Raw genomic sequence first — 23963 nt, 5'->3', positions numbered from 1 at the left:
GATTCAGTGCTGAAATATTGCAATGAGTGCATGACCCTGTCCAGACACTGTAAAAGCGTTTTCCCTGGCCCTTGAAAGAAAGGAATAGAAAGGAGATGCTAGACTATCTTCTCATCTGATTCCTTTTCCCATCATGGTTACCAAAACTGCAGGGAGGAAAAAGTAGGGAATGGAGGGGCAAGGCAGAGCTCTGCTTAACCTTGTTCTGCTTTGCTGCTCCAGAGGGAGGTTTTCTGAGGAAGTCTGAGAAGATCAAAAAGAAGTCAAGTTCTTAAAATTTCACAGTTTCAGATATGTTGCCATAATAGTCTATTTTTTTGTAACAGTATTAGAATGATGCAGGTCATTTCCCTTAGTGTCACTGCATAGGATTCATCCTCTTAATTCATGCAAATTACTTATCTATAAGCTTCTGGTGAAAAAGCCCTCTGATGAAAGTGTTTCAGTTAGCTGCATTGTCAGTGGAGAGATGTAAGAGTCTTTGAGGACCTCAGAGAAAGGCCCTACTCTGATGCATTCATTTCTGTGGGACTGATTCTCCTTGGCCAATTCCTTTGTTCCTCTCCTGTTGTTCTTTGTCAGCCTCAGCCTCAGAGCCACCCTTTGCATTTTGCTCAAGTGTGTTCAGACTCAGGTCCTTTTGTACCCTCGGTGACAGAGGCCATGTTCTTAAAATATTGTTCCTTGGAGTCTGTTTCTCCCATTTCTTCCTGGGCTTGTGCTGCCAAATTAACACCAGCAGAATCTTGGAGGCAGGGCATAGCTCCTGTGACAGGGAGTGGAATTTCCTGGGAGATGAACTTTAGCAGCTGGATCCATGGAATGGGACTGTGCAGCCTGGACATGGACCCATCCCTTTCCCCTTGCTGTGCTGAGAGGAGCTGCAGCTGTGCAGGTGGAGGGGAGGGCACCCATCTCTAGAGCCAGTGCAGAGACTGGGAGGGCCACCCCCTGCACACTGCAGCCCAGCACGAGGTGTGCTCTGCACTGGGCAGGGGTTTGTTCTGGATTGGTATTATTTGAAACTGTACTTTTCTCCTCACCTTGAATAGTGTCTTCTTGGGTCAGATCAATCACAGCAAGTCGTAAAGCTTGCAGTGTGGGCATTGGACAATATTAATTGAAATATTTTATGAGTTCCAGAGAGAAAGCAATCATACTATAAACTAAAACCAAATAAAAATAAAATTTAGAAATTAAAGTTAAAATTAAAATTAATTTTTTGTGTCCTCCTAATGATCCATTTGAAAATCTGCTTGCTGTCTCTTACAGATGAAAAAACTGCAGATTTCAAACAGGAGGAAATTAACTGAGCAGATCTTTTCTCTGTCTTGCAATACCCAAGACCACTTCACATCTCCAGTTTAAGACAAGTTCTGTTGTGATAGAGAAAAAAGGTCAGATAAATACCTGCACTGAGGCCAGTACAGGATTAGGCCTCCATCAGTGGTGTCAGTCTATATGAATTTTAGGGTAAAACTTACCCAAAGTCTACAGGTGAGGAAGACTTATTGCATGTTTGGGTATAATGCTTTTCTCCTGACAGCAAATGCCTTTGCATATCAATAGTCATTTCTGCACAGGTCTGAAGTTTGGGGTTACAATCAATAATTAAAACAAAAAACATTGTAAGTGCCAGTCAATAACAACCCCACTTTTTTTTTTTTATTGCTACTATAGAGATTGCATTAGTTTTGCTTTACACAACTTAAACCAGCTGTTTCCAAAGCCCTGAGTGCTGACTAGAATAAAGTCTCAACATGTTAATTCCTCATCTTCCTTATAACATACAATTTAAGTTATTTGGAAATCATAGTTTTGTATACACTAGTTAGTGATAACTTTTTATTTAAAAATGATTACAGAGTTTCTGAATTATATATACTGGCACCTGCTTAGTAGGTTTTTTTTGACAAAAAAACCCATTCCTCTGCTTGTATTCAAGAGTGTGAAATGAACAATGGATGTTACCAGAAGAAAATAGCAAACTATTAGAAAAAAAAAAAGATGTAACAGTTATGCTGGAAAAACAGGATAACAATCAGAAAACTGTTCTAGCAAACTGGCTGCACTGTTGGTGCAAACTGGAGTAAGTCCTTTGGGCTTTATAGAGTTATAATGAATTACTTCAGCTGACAAGCCTAACACATTAAATTTTCTTCTCATTCTCTCCCACAATCTATGAAAGATAGTAAGATGAAGAAAGAAATAAAAATAAAAAAACATTGTCTTGAGAGATGAAAATGAACCCTCTTGCTCTGGTTAGTGTTAAACACAGATTTTTTCACTTTCACCTAGTAGCCAAGAAGCTGGACAAAAGAAAATTGGAATACCATGTTTTCCTAGCTGTACACCTATAATTTTATAAGGGGAGAAAATACTCTAAAAATATTGATTTTAACACTGTGAAAGCAACAGGAAGAAACTTGTCTCTGAAGGGCAAGAATGAACTTAACTTCTTTTGTAGGCAAAAAAGAAAAAAATAGCAGCCAAAACCACATAAATACAGTAGATTTATCTATCTGATCTAGCACAGGTGTAGTAACCACATCTGCTTGGGACTGTAAGATTGCCATCCTGAAGAAATTGCAGAATAAAAGAGCCCACACAAGCTGGAAGTCCTTCTCTAAGATACCCTGGTTTGACAAACGTTTAACGTAACATTTCTCTCAACTATTCCATTTTGGCACGAAAGCAGGACATAGACAGCACTGCTTTTCTCAAAGGAACAGGCAGCTGTATTTGTAAAGGATTAGATATTCCAGCACTTGTAGTTGAAACACAAGTGGCAGTTTTGTCCCATGTTTCAGGTTTAATGCTGACAAATGGTGCAGATACACTCAGAAGCGAGAGGCAAAGGATGAAGCTCTGAACAAGTTCAAAGGGCCTTTCACTGTGAGCATAGAATAATCTCATTTTTTGGTTGTAATTTTTTTTGGTTGTGAGTCAGGAATAATTTTTTTTTGCTTGTGAGTCAGGTAGGTGTGGGTAGACAAAGTTAAATCATATGAGTCACCTATGTAAAAAATGCAAGCAATATATCTGGTCTACTTGTTCACAATTGTTCAATGACAATGGAACTCAAAGGGCTGCCAGCTGATGGTGATTTCCTGGCCCCCACTAAAACCAAAGGATCCCAAACCCAGAGGATCACCCACTGATTGATTTTGCAACAAAACAGCCTGTGAATCATCAGAAAAATATCCACTGTAGGAACAGTAGCAGTAACAAGAGCTGAAGGTTGTAGCTGCTCCAGCCAGGCCTGCATGAGCATTTCTGTCCCTGAAATAAAGTCATGCAACATTGGTGAATAATCTGGGCTTAAGATGTCATTGCTCATCATAATCTTTCCTGAGCAAGGGATAAGAGGAAAACAAAAAGGTGAAGAGCAAGTCAAGAACCACAGAATGAAACTCTACATACAGATCCCTAGGAAGGAGACAGTGTTAAAAAAGAGGCAAAAGGTTTGAATTTGTGAATGTGTTGGATTAAGGCACAAGCAGTGTATTCCATGCTAGGTGGGGGAGATCTTCTTTGTCTGGCTCTGAAAAACTTTGTGAGCCAAAATAGCCAAGACTGGTCTGGTCCTGGGTCTGTAGCTCCACCAAATATTTGTTGATTTCACTGTTTAATTTCACTTGAAATTCCTTTCCCAAGCCCCTTAATTAATTTAAATGTATGTGAAGTACTTCCAAAGTTATTCTGCAGGTTGGGCAGATGTAAGATTAGAACAGTTTTGGAGCATTTTCCAGGGCATTTAGAGAATGTCAAGCCTTACTGGAATCTCAACAATTGCAGTGTCACAGACATGCAGTGTGCAATATCATCATGAAAAGCCCTCGGGACAGGACAACAAAGTTATTTTACCCTTGACAGGAACTTCAGTAGCCTTTTTGTAAATTGTTTCTCCTGCTTTCCTAGGAGCAAACAGGAATAGGATGAAAGGATGTAGCTGAGCACTAAATAATTAATTTTTATGACTTAAAAGAGGTGGGTTTTTTCCCCCTTGCTTAAAATTTATTTTATTTTGAACTGTGTCTGCTTGATATCTGTGGTTTCAGAGAAGGCTGTTCAAGTTGGGAGAAATTGTTTTCTTGGCTGTACCATGTATCTTCATAAAGCCAGCAATGTAGCTGCAATTCAAGGATCATTTTTCTTCCTCTTTTTGAAATATCTAGTTAGAAAGGAAATCATTCAGGCAGGAGTGCAACAAAAAAAAAATATAATTATAGCAGAGAACTTATAATGTAATGGTAAGAATTGAGCTTGCCCCGTTGGATATAGATATGATTGGGAAGAAGAATGATCAGGAGGCCCACAGTGTTTCTCTGGGATCAGAGGCAGTGCCCATCAAAGAAAGATCTCATCTGTACAGAGATTCCCCATGTGCTTCATCACTGGCTTTTCTGTGAAGACCCCAAACCTCACTTAGTGAAATGATCTCATTATGTTGGATTCTGCTAATACTTGTAAGGGGGATAAGCACAAAGGCTTAGCTGGATTGTAGCAAGCCACACGGATTGGATCCATAAGGATGAGACAAAGGCATGGTAAAAAACATTATATTCCTGAGTACTTTACTCTGTAAATGCCAACAGAGGGTGACATCCATCCCTAGCTCTTAAGCTGTATCTATGATTGGAGAGGGAAGGGACAGGAAAGCAGGACAGTGAGGAGGATGTGGTGATAGTGGTGATAGGAAGTATAGTGATCACTGAGGATGTAAGTAAACTTGAGCTCTGCTCTAAATTATGATGTCATGTTTAATATCAGATCAATAAAATATTTTGTAGAAGACAAAGGAGTCATAATTTTTTATATCTACCTGAAAGCTGAGCAGAGAAACTGGTAAAATGAGTAGCAGAAATATACTCTTACCAGAGAAAAATGCATTGATAGGATACAAAAAGAAAACTCAATAGTTGGATTTTCTTGTGCTTCTTCTATGTATTTATTGGTTTATATTCTAGAGTGCCTTTTTTCTCAAAGTTAAACTTCACTTCAGAGTGAGATAATGTGCTTTTCACAGATCTGGACATTTGGGACTTCAGAGTAAAAAGAGTACCACTGAAATGTCAGCAAAAGGTGTATAAACAGTTGCACACTGTGAAAGGAGATTAGGCAGTCTTTATCCACGCCAAAGAAATATCCAAACATCTCTTTCTGGTCTGCAGTACAGGTGTGACAACCAAAGAATCTGAATTATTATGTCTTATAGTCTCTTCTGTCATGCTCTTTTTGGTGCTTTGCACAAAGTAGATAGATTAGGGTCCACAATTGTGAAGAGCTCTGCTGATATTACAGAAAAAATGGTATTTGTTAAAATACAATTATTATTTAAGGAAATAACTTTATTGGTAGATTGACCCTCATGGAAAACAGGTGCCCACCAAAGCTGCTTTATCACTACCCTCTTCAGCTGCAGAAGGGAGAGAAAATACAATGAAAATCTCATGGAATCAGACAAGAACAGGGAGATATCACTCACCAGTTACTGTCACAGGCAAAACAGTCTCAACTTGGGGAAATTAATTAAACTTGCTACCAATGAAATCGGTGTAGGATAATGAGAAGTAAAACCAATTTTTAAAATACTTCCCTTTCACCCCTGCCTTCTTCCTGGACTAATTTCACTCCCATATTTCTCTAGCTGCTTTCCCTCCCATGGGAGAGGGTGCTCCACAGACTTCTCCAATGTAGGTGTTTCCCATAGGCTGCATTTCTTTTTCCAGCATGAGTCCCTTCCAGAGGGTGCAGTCCTCCAGGAACAAACTGCTCCAGTGCAGGTCCCCCATGGAGTGACACGTCCTGCCAGCAAAACCTGCTCCAGTGCAGGTCCCCCATGGAGTGACACGTCCTGCCAGCAAAACCTGCTCCAGTGTGGTGTCCTCTCTGCATAGGTCCTGCCAGAAGCCTGCTTCAGTGTGGGTTTCCCATGGGGTCACAGCTTCCTTCAGGCATCCATCTCCTCTGTTAGGGGGCCCTCCATGCACTGCAAATGGATCCCTGCTCCACCATGGACTTTCAATGGCAGCAGGGGCACAGCTGTTTCATCAGCATCTGCACCATGGGCTACAGCACTGGTCCGGCACCTGGAGCACCTCCTCCCCTTCTTCCTCACTGATCTTGGTGTCTGCAGGGCTGGTGCTCTCACGTGTTCTCACTCCTCTCTCTGTCTGCAGTTGCTGTTGAGCTGTAACTTTCCCTCTTAAATTTGTTGGCCCCAAGGCGAAATCACTGTAGATACTGGGCTCAGCCTTGGCTAGCTGTGGGTCTGTCTTGGACCTACTGGACTCTTGACTCCACTGGACATGGGGGAAGTGTCAAACTACCTCACAGATGCCACCACTCCCAGTACCAAAACCTGACCAAGCAAACTCCATAAAAATATGTGACCCTTCTAATCTCAGAGGGCATGTACCAGACAGGTCATCCTGCAAGCACATAGACATTGTCCTCAGCTGTTGAGATCATAATTTTATTTTGCTGATAGCAATTTAGTTGCCTGAACTAGCTCATTTCTGCCAAAGGTAGACCATGGTGTTCAAATGGGGGAGGAAAGCTGATCATTAGAGATAATTTATTTTATCTGTATGAAGATAAAATTATAGTGGGAGGTGTGTGAATGTTAACTGCCTTCTAGCTTCACCAAGGAAGACTACTATTGACCAATATTGATTAGGTGGGATGAATTCCTTTTTTAATTTTTTTCTCTGAAGAGGAAAGCAAATTGATTAATTCATTAAATAACAGATAGAGAAGAGGCCCGTTCCCAAACCATATACTGCTGGATATTAACACTTCCCACTTCTTTCTGTGTTTGTCTCCTTTCGGTAGAACTACTTTCCAGAAGAAAAGCACTAATAGGGAGAATTTTAGAAACCCACCCATGATATTTATAAAACAAATGGGCTATGTTGGGCTCTTCATCATAATCTCTGTTTAGTGCCCTAATTAGACTTTATAAACTCGTTCTCCTGGCACAAGAAAAGTCACAGGGTTTCTTGCACAGTGGTCCCAGGGCAAGACAATCAGCTAAGACACTGACACGCTAATTAGCAACTGCTGCTTCAGGCTTATTGGTTTGAAAGGAAGAGTCGTCAAAGTCCATTTAAAAAAACCTTAAGACCACATTGTTTTGGGTTTTTTTGTTTCCAGGTAGTCAGCTCTTGTAATCCTCTGAGGTCTTTATCTCTATTACATTAAATTTCAGTCTTCTGAAACTGGTCCCTTAAGTCTGAGCAAATCTGGGAGTGGTGCCCTTCTTGCCTTACTGATTGTGATGTGGGAGCCCACAAGAAGTAGATTAGGCTGAATGAGTTCAAAATAATATTTGCCCAGCTTCCTAGTTTATCTGAGGATGTTCCAGCTCAGAACTACCTCATATGTATAGAGTAGCAACCTGTTGACATAATTTCTGAGAGAAGACTCTTTCGCCCTTCCAAAATGATGCTTCTGATGCAACCACATTAATATGGTCAGGATTAACCCCAAATTACTCATCCTGCATCCCAGAGGATGCAGGATTATTCTAGGATTTTTTCTTTTTCCAGGAAGTATTTTAGAATGGGCTGAACATTTCAAAATATTGTGATTTATTTTGGAATAAAGTGTTCACTGGGAAGACAATGCCATGAAATTTCTGTGCATTAACAATCCTATTTGTTTTTAATTTAACAAGAAGATATTGCAAGAGGAGACAACCTTTCCAAGTCATCCCTATATTTTACGTTAACTTTGCATTTATTCCTTGACAGTTCAGCATGAAGAAGTACCCATTTCTGCAGCTGAAAATAATGTGTGAACAGTTATATTAGAAAACTGTTAACAGAAGGCTGTGGGTCACACTTTGGTCTGAAAGTGTAAGGACATCTTTAGTGGGTAAAGTGCAGGAATGCTCAGGGAAGTGAATACACTGAAAAACCCTATTCCACTCGAGACTGTCACTAATTCCTTATTAATTCCAGAAACTAAGCTTGCATGGCTGTATGTGGGAGGATGGATTGTAAGAGAATAGAGATAGTGCTGAAGGCAATTTCGCCCCTGCGGAGTTGCGGCTGTGCTAATTACCAAAGAGTAGGAACAGCCTTGCCCTTAATAGGTCACAGCTGTGTCCAATAAGGATGGGTGCTATAAAAGAGTGGGTTAGCTGGTCGGGAAGAGAGTTGGAGTCAGTTGGCTGGGCTGTGAGGAGTAGGGGTCAGGTGGTTGAGCAAGGGACAGTAAGGGTTAGGCTGTGCTGCTAGGGGCAGGAAGAAGTCAGCTGGCTGTGTGGAAGGAAGAGAAAAGGAGTCAGTGTTGTGAGGAGCTGCCTATGAAAATGCAAACAGAGAAGGTATGAAAGTTTTACAGTAGGATGATAAACTGACAGGGATAGTCAGTTCCCATCTACTGTTGATTGGTGCCAAGCACCAATGCTGACAGCTGTACAACCTGGATTTGAGGTAAGGCCTTCTGGATGCTGCCACTTCTGTGTGCTTTGTTTAAAGGAAAGCACTTTGTACAGGAGTTTGTTCACTCCTGCATGCAGATGGATTTAAAAAAATTGCACCTTTTGTTTATCAATTAAGTTAAGATAAAGATAAACATATAGCTTTTATTTTTTTTCCCCTATCCAATGCATCAGTTCTGGGCCTGTCACTACAAGAAAGACATTGAGGGGCTGGAGCAAGCCCAGAGAAGGGCAGTAGAGCTGGGGAAAGGTCTGGAGCACAAGTCCTGTGAGGAGCAGCTGAAAGACCTGGGGTTGTTTAGCCTGGAGAAAAGGAGGCTCAAGGGGGACCTGATTTCTTTCTATAGCTGCCTGAAAGGAAGTGATTGACAGGTGGGGCTCAGACTTTTCTCCCAAGTAACAAGTGATAAGGGGAAATGGCCCTAGGATGGGCCAGGAAAGGTTTAGATTGGAAATTGTGATAGCATTCTTCATTGAAAGGATTGTTTGGTATTAGAACAGGCTGCCCAGGGGGGTGGTGGAGTCATCATCCCCGTATTTAAAAGGCATTTAGGGATATGGTTTAGTGATAGGCTTGGCAAGGGTTAATGGTTGGGCTCTGTGATCAATTCTATGATTCTGAGTACCAGAGACTTGCAAGAATATGGAATTGTAGGTAGCATTTCTCATACTGAGACATTACAGTGTCTTCCCATATTTGCTTTTGTCTGTCTCATGGTAATATCCACTGACCTCTTGCTGTTATACAGATTCTTAGAAAGGTGTATGATTCGTAGTAGGGGTAATGGAAGTGATGGTAACAAAACAAATTATGAAGGCAAAAGAAAACCCTGCACAGGAACATTGTGTTACTGAATTAGGCATATTATCTATTATCACTAAAATAACTATACTTCATCCAATTGTAATGTGACCAAAACCGGGCTAACTTAAAAGTAAAGTATGATGACACACAGAAAATGTGATTTTATGATGTCTTCTCTGTGACATGAGTGAGTTTTGGTAATTCCAGATGATTCCTAATGGGTGCAGAAAAAACCCTAAAGAAGTAAAAACTGAGTTTTTTTCTCACTGCATTCCCTCACAGCCACACTATACCCGTGTTTCTATAAGTGATCAGTTAGTTTTAGTATCCACCAAGAGACAGTTGGACAGTTGGTGGTTTTTTTTTTCTTTTGGAGAGTGAATGTTCAATGTATGCCTGATACCAGCAGAAAAAGAGTAGGATAAAGAATAGCACCCAAAATTCTTTTGTTTCTGCAAACATGGGTCTGAATGAACATAGTTTGCAGCTTCGCCTGCACCCAAGCAGTTTTGCTTAGGGATTTCTCCCACTGAGATACATGCAAGATCATAATAAATTTCTTTTAAATTCTTCTTGAAACACGTTTCCTCAAGAAAAGCCTATGGATTACCCTTAATGACCTCCAGCATCTATTTTGCTTTAAATTTTAATCTTAAACTTTCTTTTCAATCCTTCTTCCTACCACACCAAAGGAGCTTTTTTCTGCTTGCCTCTTGCATGCATCCTCATAATTCTGAGACATACTGTGTCTCCCATCAAACCTGCTGGGCAGTAACCAGCACAAACCAGATGTCATACCCTAGTGAGATTCAGAGCACCACAAAACTCAGCTACTGTTGTAACTGGCTGCTAGACCCTTCTCTGAAGGTTGGGAGTTAGTTTTTTGCATTGGAAGTGCACAGGCTCTCTCTGCCTCGCAGTCCATCTCCATGCTTGTGAGTTGGCATTTGTTTTCTAAGATTGGTCTTGGAATTGATTACTCATTTCAGTAATTTCTTAGAATATTTACACCTAAATATCTTTTTTTTTTTTTTTTTTAATGGCTCAGTAAGTCCTATCCCTCTCCCTGCTAGTGCCAACCATCAGAATTGCCCTTGGTATTCTCTTTCCTCTGCTCCACAGGTGTGGGAATGCAGGCAGAGCTAGGCAGGAGCAAATGTGAAAAAAGAGATGGGCACCTAAGAAGTGTAGGTGGAATTAAGGCAGCTGCCCCAAAACATCGACCCTGAACCTCTGCTGATCTTCACCGTCACTGCCCAAGCCTGTACCTCCTGGGATGTATCAAACACGAGGGTCTCCTCTTGTTTTCACATTCACTGTTCAACCAGTTTCTGTGAAAGCTGTGGTTATGGCTGCTGCTTTCCCCCTAAACATAACAGGAAAATTAGAAGCCTCCACCTCTTACATCTTGTGGAATATCCCACTGGGTCAGAATGCTTGCCCAGAAGTGACAGAATCAGGCCAGTTATCTTTTCTACCTGACACCATCCCTATTTGAAGACTATTTTTGCCATTCTGTAGTTAGATCTGCTGTCAGTGAGAAGGGCAAACCACTCCCAGGTCCTGCTCAGAAAATATCTTCTGTGTTTTGCATTGCAGAGGCTGTGCCTTTTCTATGCCTGGCACCCTGTGTGCTTGGTGCTATGTAAGTGGGTGCCATCCTACATCCCTGAGCAGCTTGGCAGCCTCCTCATCCCTGGCACAACACAGGATGTCCTGTGGCTCAGCACCTGCTTTGCAGGGTGGGCTGTCCCAGACCTGCACATAGAAATGCCTCTTTTGAGGTGTCCAAAACCTCTATAGGCAAAAAGAAGGGAGCTGCAGAATGCCAGTCTGACCTTCTTTTGCACTGATACCTGATGATCTGAACTACCAGAAGCTAATTCTTGCTGTTGGGTGAAGTTATCATAATTTAATTGGTCAAATTGAGCCAACCAGCTTCCAGATTTGATGGTAGTATTACTGTGTTCTCTGCACCCTGGATATCTTGTAGGACTATGGCATGGGTGGAATCATGCCTCTCTTCCTTCCCCAGCTGTTTTCTTTTTGGGAGTATTATAATTTTTCTGCCTCCTTCACCATCCCTGCAGTTACTCAGCAATCATTTCTGGGACAAATTGATGTGGTTTTTCCTAGTTTTGTATGTTTGGTTGTTTTGTTTTGGTTTTTTTTTGGGTTTTGTTGTTTATCCTCACTTGAAAAGCTTTCTTTTTTTCCAGTAGACCAGAGTGAGGAGTTTTGGCCATTCTTATTGAAAGGGAAATAGAGTGAAAAAGTGAAGAGTTTTCCTCACACACAGTAATGAAATATCAGCAAGGAACTCTGGATGCAAAAAACATTAAATAAAAGGATTACTTTTAAAGGCACAAAATTTAGCCTATTGAAGGCTTTAGTAAAGTACTTATTCATAAAAATAAGTAATTTTCTTTGCTCTGAAAGATCACATCCTTCCTCTGTAAAAGAAGGGCCGGGCCCAAGGTGTGTTTGCTGTGACAAGCAATAAAGGTGGAAATGAGTGATTATTTTAAAAGCTTCTCCCAATACAATCTGCATCTACCTCTGGCTTTCTACTTGCATTTTATGGGAGAAATACTTCTATGTTGTGTCTGTGAGTGAAAGGCTTATGTTTCAGAAGGTACATCTAGTTACTGCTGCCAGCAGAAATAATAAAGGTGACAGGCTTTCCCATATGAAGACACACTTCTGTCACGTTTTTATAATCATTGCTTTATTTAAAATGGAAAAATCCTCCTCCTCCCACTCAGCATGTCTGCAGGACCAGATGCTTGTATTAAAAGCTGCATTACTCATTTAGGTATTTTTCCTCATCTCTTCTAACATGAAACCTACAGGACTATGAATCTAGATAAACAAAATGCTATAGTAAATTAAAAAAAACACACCTTTTATACTTCTCATTAAAAACTACATTGGACCCCTGCATTCACAGTCCATTCTGAGCCTAGGATGAGGGGGACTCCTGCATGGGGCCACACAGCCATGGGGAAGCAGCTTCTTAGACTGAAGCTGTGATAGAGGAGTCAGTCTGTGATGGACTCCTAATGTCCACTACTGTGCCTAATTTTTCCATGCTGGTTTTCCTGTCCTGGTACACATGGTAGAGGTTCCCCTAGGCAGAAGTATTGCAATCCTGCCCTTGCACTCCATGCCCTTTCCTGATCTTCAGAGACAACCTCTGCTCTGTTTTATCTCCTGCTTCTTCTAGAGCAGACTCAAAGCCAGCTCTGTTGGGGGAGGCATTGCCATGGTGTTGGGAAGCTTAAGTCTGCCTCTGCACAGCTGGAAGTAGAATTACCTGCTGTGACTTTTATTACTGTTGTTGTTATGAAATACTGGTTATTTGGTTTATTTTTTTGGCAGAGTTCTACTGAAGTGGTAAATGTTTGCCATTCAGTCCTAATTTCTGTGGTCAACAGATGTCCTTGCTGCATGACCTTGTATTTTTTAGTCTTTCTGTCATTGCTTCTTTATTTTCTTGTTAGGCCCAGGGTGGAAGTAATCAAATATTCTCTTGTGATGGAAGCTGATCCTGCAGGAAAGCAAACTTCTTTCTTAGAAGAAGAAGGAGGATTTTGCTGGTCATTGAAAAATAGGTTAGGATGGGGATTTGTAATGAGAGCAAGGAGCTCCCCATCTTCATTCCAGGAAATTTTATGTGTGTGTATGAGAGAGACTGAGGCCAGCTCCCTCCTCTGTGCAGGTGCAAGTGAGAGCAGCAGCAGGTCAGCCCAGATTTTTCCTTGGTTGAAATGGGCTCTGCCACAGCATTAGCAAAGTGGAACAAGTTTTGACCTCTCTCCTGTCTCATTCAGCACCACCCACTGCTCACAGACTGCAGAGTAGCCAGGAAAAAAGCAGAGCCATTGAGAAGCAGAAATGGAAGAACGGACTTTCCTGCAAATTTCTGTTCCTACTCACCCTTGGACTAAAATAATTCACAGGGAGATGCATGATTTTGTACCTTTACCTATCCATGAAGTATTTTCCAGAAATTAGTTCTGATTAAAAAATACAAAGAACTTCTTGTATTAAGTGCTAATGAAATATTTTATTACTGCTGACATACAAGTAATTGAAGCTATTTGGAATGTACAATATGAATATAATTCATATTATATTCAGCACCACTGGTTACAAAAAATATCTCCTGTTCCCCACGCATCCTCCCGCATACTTGAGATGACAACGTGGTGGTTTCAAAAGCATGTCTTTTCATATCATGAGAATATCTGAAACCAGAATTTTTTCCTTGTAATGAACAGAATCAGATTGCTTCATTTCCTACTAATACATAAATACTTTATCTGCATTCAGAATCCTACATTTTGATCAGTTTCACTGTGTTTTAAAACTATCAACATTTTTACTTTGTGCAAAATAGCCTAAGATTTTACTCAGCTGGCACCTGCTAGGGTACAGTTCTATTTCTGATGCTCAGACTGCTCTGTCACCTTCAAAGCAAATAGGAAAAAAGGTTACTCCCTTGACCCGGAGGTACAAGCAGTATAAAATAAGTAAGACAAGTTAACCAGGTTTTGATTTGCTAAGTTATAAGGATAGAAAATCTCAGTGTCTGACTGCCTACCTATCCAGTCATCTCACTCTCATAGTTCTCACACATTTGGATTTTACTTTGTAAAACCAAACCCAGATCAGTGTTACAAAATTAAATATTAGGATATAAGGAACTTATAGCTCACAGTTTTAACTTTTCAGCTCACAGTTTGAGCTGAAAAAAAGGCAGATGAAAAACTGTAAGGTTAAGTGCAAAGAAGGTATCTAAAATAATTTCAAAGGAGATGTTTTAAATTTGCCATGACAGCAGCCTTTCAACTGTGTGCTGAAGAAACAGGAAAGTTACTAATGATGCTCCTAATACTTCTGCTCCTACAGTCTAGAGTTCTGTCTTAAACTTCAAAGGGAATGATGCTCACACCTTCTGTTGGCAATATAAAGTTCTCTTCCTGCTCAGCCTACAGAACAACGGGTAGCTATGCTCTTTCATGTGTACCAGAAGATATGCAAAGGAAAACTTCCCACTGAGATGAACTCAGCTCAAAGTCCTCTGCCCAGGCCATGGATGGCTGTTTTCTGGATCTCTTTGCAGCTGCTGTTACAAAGCTGCTCGTTAGAGCACACTGGTGTGCTCTCAGCAAGCCAACTGTTTAGCTGGTGTGAGTGGCTGAATCTCCCTGACATCACTGGAGATGCAACCATTTATCCCAGCACAGGAGTTGAGCTAGCAAATTCATTCCTCACCAAGGTGGGTCTAGGGTGCCTCATCCAATCAAATCTGCACCAATCTTAAGCTCCCTCATGACAGCAATCATAGAGGTGAAAATATTAATATATTACCCAGATATTTGGTACATAGTGTCTGAGGGCTGGGAAACAGCAAGAGTGACACTGTAATGCAGGTATCAAAATCAGGCCTGAACTCAAAACTGGCTCAGGGATGCTGAGTCTGTGCCTGCCTTCAACTGCTTGGTGACCCCTGAGTTGTGGTGGCCCCTGTGACAGCATTTGGCCACTAGGTAATGGTGCTGCATGCCGATGTTACACTTGAAAGACCATATTTATGCAATCAATGGAGAAGAAGTAAGGAATGAAATTTGTGAAAAACATTTTTTGCCGAATTTCTGTTATTTCATGAGCAAAATTACTGTAAAATTGCAGTATTTTTGGAAAATTGTCTCCCATTCAAAAAACCTCTGATTTTTTTTTCTTTGCAGTTTTGTGTGAGATGTTTTCATGGAAACTTTCAAAGCAGATAGTCATGTTTTCTGGCTGTATTTTTATTCCACTTTGGCAATTATTGATCACAAGGTCTAGCTTACAATTCTCTGATTCTCTTGCATTAAGAACAGGAGGAGAAACCATGTTGACTTTGTTTTCCATGAGAGTATTTTATATTGTGAATCTTTCTGCTGGATACCTAGGTGGTAATTAACTTGTCCATCTTTAATAGTTGAAGCAAAAGTGGGACATGACTGCTGTGATTCACAATTAACTGTATATTTCCTTTCCACTATCAAGCACACTATGCTAGTTGAGGATTTGATGTGTCAAATTTATAACATATACCTTTATTTGATCTAGAGGTACCTGCATTTTCCCATCTGTGTGTGTGTTCTGCCCATTCCAATATTTTTTGCACCCACCTTGCCCTGATCTGACAAAGCTGCCTCCCCCTGAGAGTGCTTTCAGTACCCTCTTTCTTCTTTGTCTGCCAAGTTCCTTGCACTGAGTACCACAAGTAACTTTTCACTGAACACCAAGGGTAACTTATCACTGAGCTTGAATGAGCACCTCTCATGACACACAGAGGAGTAACTGTTGCACCAGGATTTGTTGCACTGTCAGGAGAGGAGAGAAAATCTTCATTTTCAGACAGTTATAGATATCAAAGGATGCACAGACAGGTGCAGAGGAAGCAGATGTAACATCTGATGCCTACCTTTCTGTGAAAATGTCCCAGAAATGCCAAAAACTGTAGAGTGTAGGCACATATTGCAAAGAAACCCTTGGTTACATATGACTTTGAATAACAAAGTGCTATGGATCCTGTTGAGTTCAGAGGCTGGAAAATGCAGCTTCTTCACTAAATTGCTGCTAGAGAAGATCTTTCAGGTTGCCAGCAGGGGTTCCATGCAAAGCAAGAGGTATTTCAGATTGATCTGGTGTGACAACATGGCTGTGGGAGCTGAGAGATACAGGTATGAGCTGCTTCCCTGGGATGCTCCAGCCTTTCACATCTCTGCTAGAAACAGTGGTCTATTGTATGTTTGTTTATGGCTCTGAGCATATTGAACACAAGCCACTGTGCACGCTTACTAAAACACACTGGAATGAACCTGGACCCTTTGGCACATTATTGGTGCATGCTGACAGTGACAAGTTTGGAGATATTTTTCTCTTTTATTCAGATATAATAAATGTTGAAAACAACCTCCATCAGTGGGGAACAAAAAAGGTCTACAACAGCAGAACTAATAGCCCAGGATACTCATGTGGGAGATAGGAAGGCTATATCCAAATCTGTGGTCTAAATCAGGCAGAAGAGGGATCCTACATACTCGCTGATGGTTTAGACTATCAGGTTACTGCTGAGCATCTCCTGCCTCCGAACAGAAATTTTCCAGTTCTTTATGGTAATGCCAAGACATGCGCACCCACGTAAGAAGGCAACATGCAAATACACACAGATCTGATGGCATTAAAGATGACATAAAATGTGGAAGAAAATCATTCAGGATCTGTCAATCACTCAACATCCTTCCTTTGAACAGTAACATCAGATTTCATAAAAAGCAGGCTGTTGACTATGTAGAATGGAGGCTATAGGATCTTCCTTGACCTAAATCATAGCATGCCAGCAAGGAACAGTTTGCTTACAGTCATAGAACACTGAATACACTGGATGATGAAACTAAAAGGTGGTACTTCTTTTCATGCTCTTGGTCTTCAGACTCCAAATGCATGGTTTGCATACTAAAAAAATCCTTTCACATCCAACTGATGTGACTAATTTCCTATCATACTTAATATTTTATTGTACACTAGATTTTCTTGGAATAGATGTATATTTAATCCCTTCTTTTGCAGAGCTTGAATTTTTACTTTCCTCCCTTTACATCCTTGCAAGAATATAGTTGACTGTTTCTGACTTCTCCCGATCCCACTTCATAGATAAAAGGACCAATTTTTGGAGATAGTGTGCTGCCTAGAAAATATTTTTTGTGCCAGTAAATTACTTGTTCCTTCTCAAAGAACATTTCTATATCTCTTACTGACCTCTTGCTCCTGGTGTGCTTGAAACATTTATTGGTTTTCTCACCATTCCCCCACTCTGTGATGTCTAGGATTTTCCACTTGATTTCTCATGTGCTTTCTTCATTTTATTCTTCCCATCTTTGTAGTCTATGGCCAGACATTGCTGCTGTTGTGGCCAGCAGATGAGGTCACCAGCTACATGTCTATATTTGGCAGAATTGATATCTAGGTCTCTATTTTTGCTATCGTAATATCAGTCAGAGACCAGAGCTCCAAAGCATTGTCATAATTTCTTCTCCAGTCCTTGCCCTGAACAGGGGAGGGGCTGAATAGGCAAAGGGTGGCACCATATGCAGAAAATTTAACTTTGCTTTGCTTTTCTTTACTGGAGTGACTTTCAGCCTAAGCATGAAGGAAAGTCAGATAAATATTTTTAAACTTGATTCTTATCTGAAACAAAACATATGCTTATGTAGTCGTTATCAGGAGCACAGTAATATAAATAGGATGATGGCACACATATACTAGACATCCATCTCAGGAAGTGTTTGATTTCATGTATTTATGGGAAAATACTACTAGATTTTGGAAAATATGGCATATCTTAAATCCAAACTGTACTTTTATGTAAAGCTGCAAAACTAGAAACTCTGTGTTAGCCAATCTGAAGGATGGTAAGTATAAATATTCACCCAAGGATGAGCCTTCAGGAGGAAGAAAATGTATGTAACTACATCAGATACTTGAAATGAGAAGTCTGGCATTTTCTTACTTGGCCTTCAGTAAAGAGAATCTAATAGTAATTTTGCAGAAGTGCCTCAAATCACAAAGTATTTTTGTTGCTAATGGTTTCAGTAGTATTATATTTGTTGTAAGCAATTCATTAGCAATGCCTTTTCCTATCTTACCATAAACTTTCTGACAATGAAATGGCTGAATGTTACTCTTGCAAAAGGAAGAAAAAAGAAGATAGTTGGTTATGACAGTGTTAATGCTAAAAGATTCAAAAAAGCTATGGTTTAATACCAGGAAATGACATACTTTTGCTTGTTTTAGTGTTCCTCTCTGGAATGCTTCAACAAGCATAACAGCCAGACATTGCCAAAGCCAACAAGACTGGCAAGAACAATGTCCATATTTAGGGGACTTTGTGGAAAATACAGGAAGGTTTGAAAATCCCGATAAAACTGACCCAGAGGCCAGCACCCACTCCTTGGTTTTGCTGCCAGTATCCTGGGAGACTCCATTCATTCCAGTGATTTTTTTCAAGTCTGGAGGAGACAACAAAGCCAAGTTCACCCTCTAACAGACTCAGTCCTGTGTGTGCTGCTGCTGTAGTCTGGCAGAACACTTTCACCAGCAGGTTTTTCACACTAAAAAAATCCCACTGTATTTCCTATTCCCTACACTGTAGTCTTAATAAGAAAATAGCAGGGTTACACAGCCACCCACTTACCCTGCTCTTCTGCGTCCTGGGAAGTCAAGATGCCCTGTACCATTTGAAAGGTAACTGGAACCTGACCTGAGGGAAAATGGTAAAAAATTGAGTTTAACTGCTATGTAAAATCATGCAAAAAATATAAAAAATACTACTTGTCTACCTATAATTTTAATGAAATACAAAATACTACAATATTTTCACATACTGGAAAATGATTTTCATTGTTTACAGGTGCTGGTGTTTCAAAAGGGGAAAATACTGTTATTCATGAATTGTGATATAGAAAAAATATTATGAGGGATTTTGAGTGATATGCTTGAAAACAGAGGTATAATGAATAATGTTTATAAACAATAATGTGCTAGGATAAAAAATTGCATAAAGAAAATAATAAGTTTTAAACTCGGAGAGGTCACATGAAGGGTCATAACTATATACAGCTGAGAGAGTTTAGGATTTAGAGAGGAAGGTATGGATAGTAATTTGAAAACACTTTTTATCCTATAAGCATCTCAAAAAAACCCAAAAGAACAGCCTGTCTAGCTTAATCTAGCCTTTTTTCTGTAACATCTGAACAAGTCTGTCACTAAAAGTAGTGAGCATTTCACTGCGGTTTTCTGATGCATATGCAACTGTTGAATATCCAAAGACCTGTAGCAAGAAGTTATTTGCTCTATATTATAGCAAGGGGGAATAAGAGAATGAAATTTAACTTGTACGAGAGAAAGAGGAATGGATAACTATACCCTGTTTTTTAAAGGAAACTAGACTTATCCTGCTATGCTGCCTGTGCTCTTTTTTGTCTGTGAGCCGGGCATATAACTTTAGAATGTGTTGACTAATTTCAACTCAATGGGCAGAAAGGTAGAATTATCAAACATATTAAGTTCCTACTATTGCCAGTTTTGAACTCCCAGTGAGTTATCCCACCACTAATAGACACTAGGAATGTACACCTGTCAGGGAGAGTATGGATGAAAGAGATAACCACTCAGTGCAAGCAAGTTCTTTTGCTCACAGTGTTTCTGGAGTGTGAAAATTATTTTCTTAACTTGAAGCAAAAAGATGGCTCAGTCTCAAAATGAAATCCAAAATGGATCACCGGTTAGTGAGCAAAACACTGAGAAGAAGGTTGGAAGCTTGTAATTTCCACTTGCACTAGTTGGGTTGGTCTTTTAGGACAATCCATCTTGCTTCCAGGAAAGTCTTGGGATGATGATGAAATAGAGAAAGTGAATTGGTCTACATTCAGGCTGAAAGAGGAAGGAAAAAAACAGGATCATGGAAATAGCATGAAAGTGTGGCATATGGCTATTTCACAGAGACATGCCTGAAGGAATTAAAACAAAGATGATCATACCTAAAGGAGCACCAGTCAGCAGAATAAAATGGACAGCAGTGAAATTTAGGAACTTCAGTTACTATATTAAAAAGTATTTATGCCTTCTCTATGTTTCCTTATGAAGAAAGTACTTAAATTGATCCTGAAATGCAGCAGCAAAGATATTTAAAAATGACAAGTTTTAAATGAGAAATAGCACATCATTTGGGGTTGTCCTAGTGGCTATCAGAAAGGGACCTTCTGAGGCAAAGTTCCTGTGTCTTTCCTCCTCCACACTGACAGGAATTATGTTCTGACAGGTTCTGAATTCAGAGGAACAAGGTGACGAGCACCTGACCAGAAAACTTCCACCATCCAAATGGAGCAGCATGGAAGGCAAGTTAAGTGGTGCCCTTTAGAAAAGGAGAAATAGCTCTAGTGCTGCCACAAAAAGACCTCCCAAATACAGCTCAGTTGATAGGTGCCACTCCTCAGCGGCAGATCACTGAATGTTCAAAATTTGTCCCAGGCAGAGGGTAAGAAGAAGAAATCCAGCACGAAGGCTGGTCTATCTGGGGTACACATAGTTCCAGACAGCAGTATTTCTCTGAAGGATAAGGTTAAATTTTCTATGACAATTGTAGGAGAAGCAAATGACAATGCAGCTGAACTATATATCTTACCAAAGTTACTATCAAAAAAGTGGAAATGTCTGATTGGTTTTTGTAAATCAAAGTTGAACATCACTGCTTTCTTACCCTCAAGAGCTCATTTGTTGCTATGGAGAACTTCTACATAAATATGACATTGTATGTAGAAGTAAGCACCTATCTGACAAAAAATCTGGGAAAACACAAACATACATTTTTACAGGAGGTCAGAAAGAACTGCTAATTTAGGTGAATAATGACAGTTATAAATATGTAGTGCAGCTTTAAAAAAAATAAAGGGCATGACTTATTTAAATGTGACTGTTGCAGAAAATAGATTTGGTTTGCAAGGTAAAGCTGCCATTCATATAACTTTGTCATTTATCACAACAGCAATAAAACAATGAACACCACAAAGTGTTTTAAAAAACAAATGCATCAGCTTTAGCAAAAGGATTAATTACTATTTCATGCCTAGCACCAAAACAATCTGATTATCCATTTTTCAAGACTCAAAGACATGTTTTTAATAAATCATCCAAAAGCTCACTCTTAGTTTAGAGCAATAACCCTCTAAGCAGAGAATTATCCAGTGTGTTTCTTCATTTTCCATTACCACAGTGCTCTTTCTGATTTCTATCATGATTAATGTGAGCCAAGATTATTGTTAGCATTAAGTGTTTTCAGCTCTTCCTGGAAGGCAAGTGCGTGGAATATTGTATTTCCATCACCTTATTGTAAAAACTGCAGATAATTCAGGTCTGGAACCTCAACAGAACAATTACATTCGTAAGCAAAGAATTGCATAAGGTTTTACAAATAAATAGAGTAATAACTGGATAGGAGCTCTTTGTGGAATGTTAATAATTTTCATAGTTATTAACATGACAGATTGATGAAGGGTAAAGGTTTCATACATAACTAACGTTAGTTACATCTGAGTGAGGAACAGATTAATGAAAAAAAACTCAGAATACCTCTTAACTAGTAGAATATAGCAATTCCTCAATTTTCTGAAGATCATCTGCAGATAGCACAGACAGAAATGCAGAGACAAGACTGTATGGATAGCATATAGTTCAGATGTAGTTTCTCCACTCAAAATCAAATCATCAAAATATTTCTTGCCCCTTAATTTGTTTCCAGATACAACCTGAACAACTCTGTAAAGAATATATTTCTCCAACTGTCAGTCTGCTTGGTAATATCATAACCAAAATATTACCTATACTAGAACTCTGTGAGACTGACATTTATTTCATGGTGGGTGTATTCTGCCTATTTTCAAATATTCCTTTGCATATTCTTAGTTTTGCTTTGGAGCTTGAATTCAGTAAATTTGATTTCCTGAGCATGCCCTAAGCTCATTATGAGTTTTGGTGAGATGGCCTGCGTTTTCTATGCATTTGCTCACACAAGCAGCTTCTGCTGAATCACAGCTTCCCAATTTGCATTACCAAGCAGCCTTTTGCATACACACACTCTCAGGGTCTCACCTACATTATGTGGTGAAACAACTGATGACCGAGGATAGTGGGTGGCAGTAAGAATAACTGCACTTGTTGGACAGAAGTATTTTTAGCCTGGTGTTTCAATGGTGGCCAGGACTGGATGCTTGGAAAGAACATAGACATATAAGCTGATTCTTCTCCAAGGGCCAGGACCCTGAGGTGATGACATTTGCAGAGAACACAAAGTATTTTAATTAGTCAAGACTAGAAGCAGATTTGAAGAATTTTAGAAGGGCCTTGGGAAAGGGGGAGATAAGGGAACGACAAATGGCATGCTGCTGTTCTCAAATGTCAGGTAAGGGACACTGAAGGTGACCGCTTGACACCTGAGCCACTGGGACTGGCTGCTGGGTTATATACTTGGTATAATTACATGAGTAAGAGACATGGACATCAATATGGCAAATCTAGTAAATCTCAGAAGGTTTATCCTATCAAAAAGGAATGCCAACTTGCAGGATGTCAATAAATGGGATAATGAAGCCAAGAATGTAGGGAAGTTTATTTCATTTGAGTGAATAATATGAATCAGATCTAGTGAATAAGAATTAATAAAATCATCTGACTTGTAAACTTATTGAGATTTCTAAATCTATGCATTCCTCATATTTCTTTATTTGTTTCAAGTATTTTTCATAGCAGTAACACAAACTTGGAATTTACTCCGTAATGAAATCCACTAAAGTTACAATGGTGCCAATATGCTCAATGGGATCCTGGCAGCCCAATAGTAAAGGAGATGGTAGTAATCAGAAAAAATGTAATGAAGTTCTATAGCACTTTAAAATAGTTCAGATACCATATATTTTCAAAACTAAAAGAGAAAAGGTGACTGATTAAATTAATTTTAAATGAAGTGGATTTTTTTCCAAAACACCTGTCAAAATAATGTAATGGTCTGAGTACTATCAAATATTACTATAAAATACATATTAAATACATATAATAAAGTGACAAAAATTATATATAATATATAACAAATATCTGTATATATATGTATGTATATAAATTTCTATAATAATATAAAATGTATAAAGTGACACTGAATGACCTGACTTGTTCTCTGCTCCATGGCAGCTTTCTCCAAATTTGATTTACACTTGGAGTGTACCTTGCCCCACAAGAGCACTTGCAGTGATATGCCCAAAGTTATTTTCAACAAACTTGGGTAATTTCCTAATAAACACTCATATTTGTGGTAATAACAGTAGAGCTGCTAATTATTTATTTATTTGAAATTTTATTTTTTGTAGGACTGGGGGGAAGCAGAGGAGACATTTTGAGCTACAGTATTGAAACAGTAGGTAAAATATATCACATACCAAAATCTTAGAATCAAACATAATGAGGATTGCATATTCAGGCTGCTCTACATTCTAGATCTTTGTAAGATCTGTCCTACATAGCTGCTTAACTTTTACCAATCCAACACCTATCAGTGCTGGAAAATGGTTATTTAGGTAGTGCTGAAAGCACTTCCAGTTACTTGACCAGGGTTATCCATCATTGTGACTGCTTGCTTGAAACTTCTGACATTTACATGAATATCTTTGGGGGAGGGACTTTGTTGTTTTTAGAAATATTTTCTCTGTCTCTAGCACCTTATTAATGTGATTAGGGATTCTTGTACTTCCACTCTTGCTACAAAACAGAATTCACAAATGCTGTGGTGCCTCACACAGGAGTTTATTAGGGATGCTCTTTGAGTTTGTCCAACCTAAATGCCTAATATAACTAAAAAGGAGGATAAAAATAGGTTTTCGAGTCCTCAGAATGAATTAAAAAGAATATGAATCTCTGCAGTGGTGATCAGGGACTTGCTTGGTAACAGACAGTGTGTGTGCACCAGCATTAACAGAAACAGGGTTTTTTTTCTAGAACAGGCATAGGTACAATGATGCAGAAGTTGCCTTACACCAGAGCAAATATTTCTATGTCAAAAAATCAGAAAAAGGAAAAGAAACTGGTAAACACTAGCCTTAATGCCAG

General features: G+C 39.5%; 1 protein-coding gene across 1 annotated transcript in view; it reads right to left on the bottom strand.

Moving 5' to 3' along the window:
• Positions 1–23963, bottom strand: part of ST6GAL2 (ST6 beta-galactoside alpha-2,6-sialyltransferase 2) — a 172017-nt gene that overhangs the window by 90487 nt on the left and 57567 nt on the right. Inside the window, exon 3 of the mRNA XM_068180283.1 lies at positions 18508–18573. The gene's annotated coding sequence lies outside the window, so the exon portion shown is untranslated. The remainder of the gene's footprint in view (positions 1–18507; positions 18574–23963) is intronic.

The sequence above is a fragment of the Anomalospiza imberbis genome, chromosome 2 (genome assembly GCF_031753505.1).
Source record: "Anomalospiza imberbis isolate Cuckoo-Finch-1a 21T00152 chromosome 2, ASM3175350v1, whole genome shotgun sequence".
NCBI classification, from domain to species: Eukaryota; Metazoa; Chordata; class Aves; order Passeriformes; family Viduidae; genus Anomalospiza; species Anomalospiza imberbis.
Note: the sequence above shows the minus strand (reverse complement) of the source record. Positions and strands in the feature narration are given on the sequence as shown.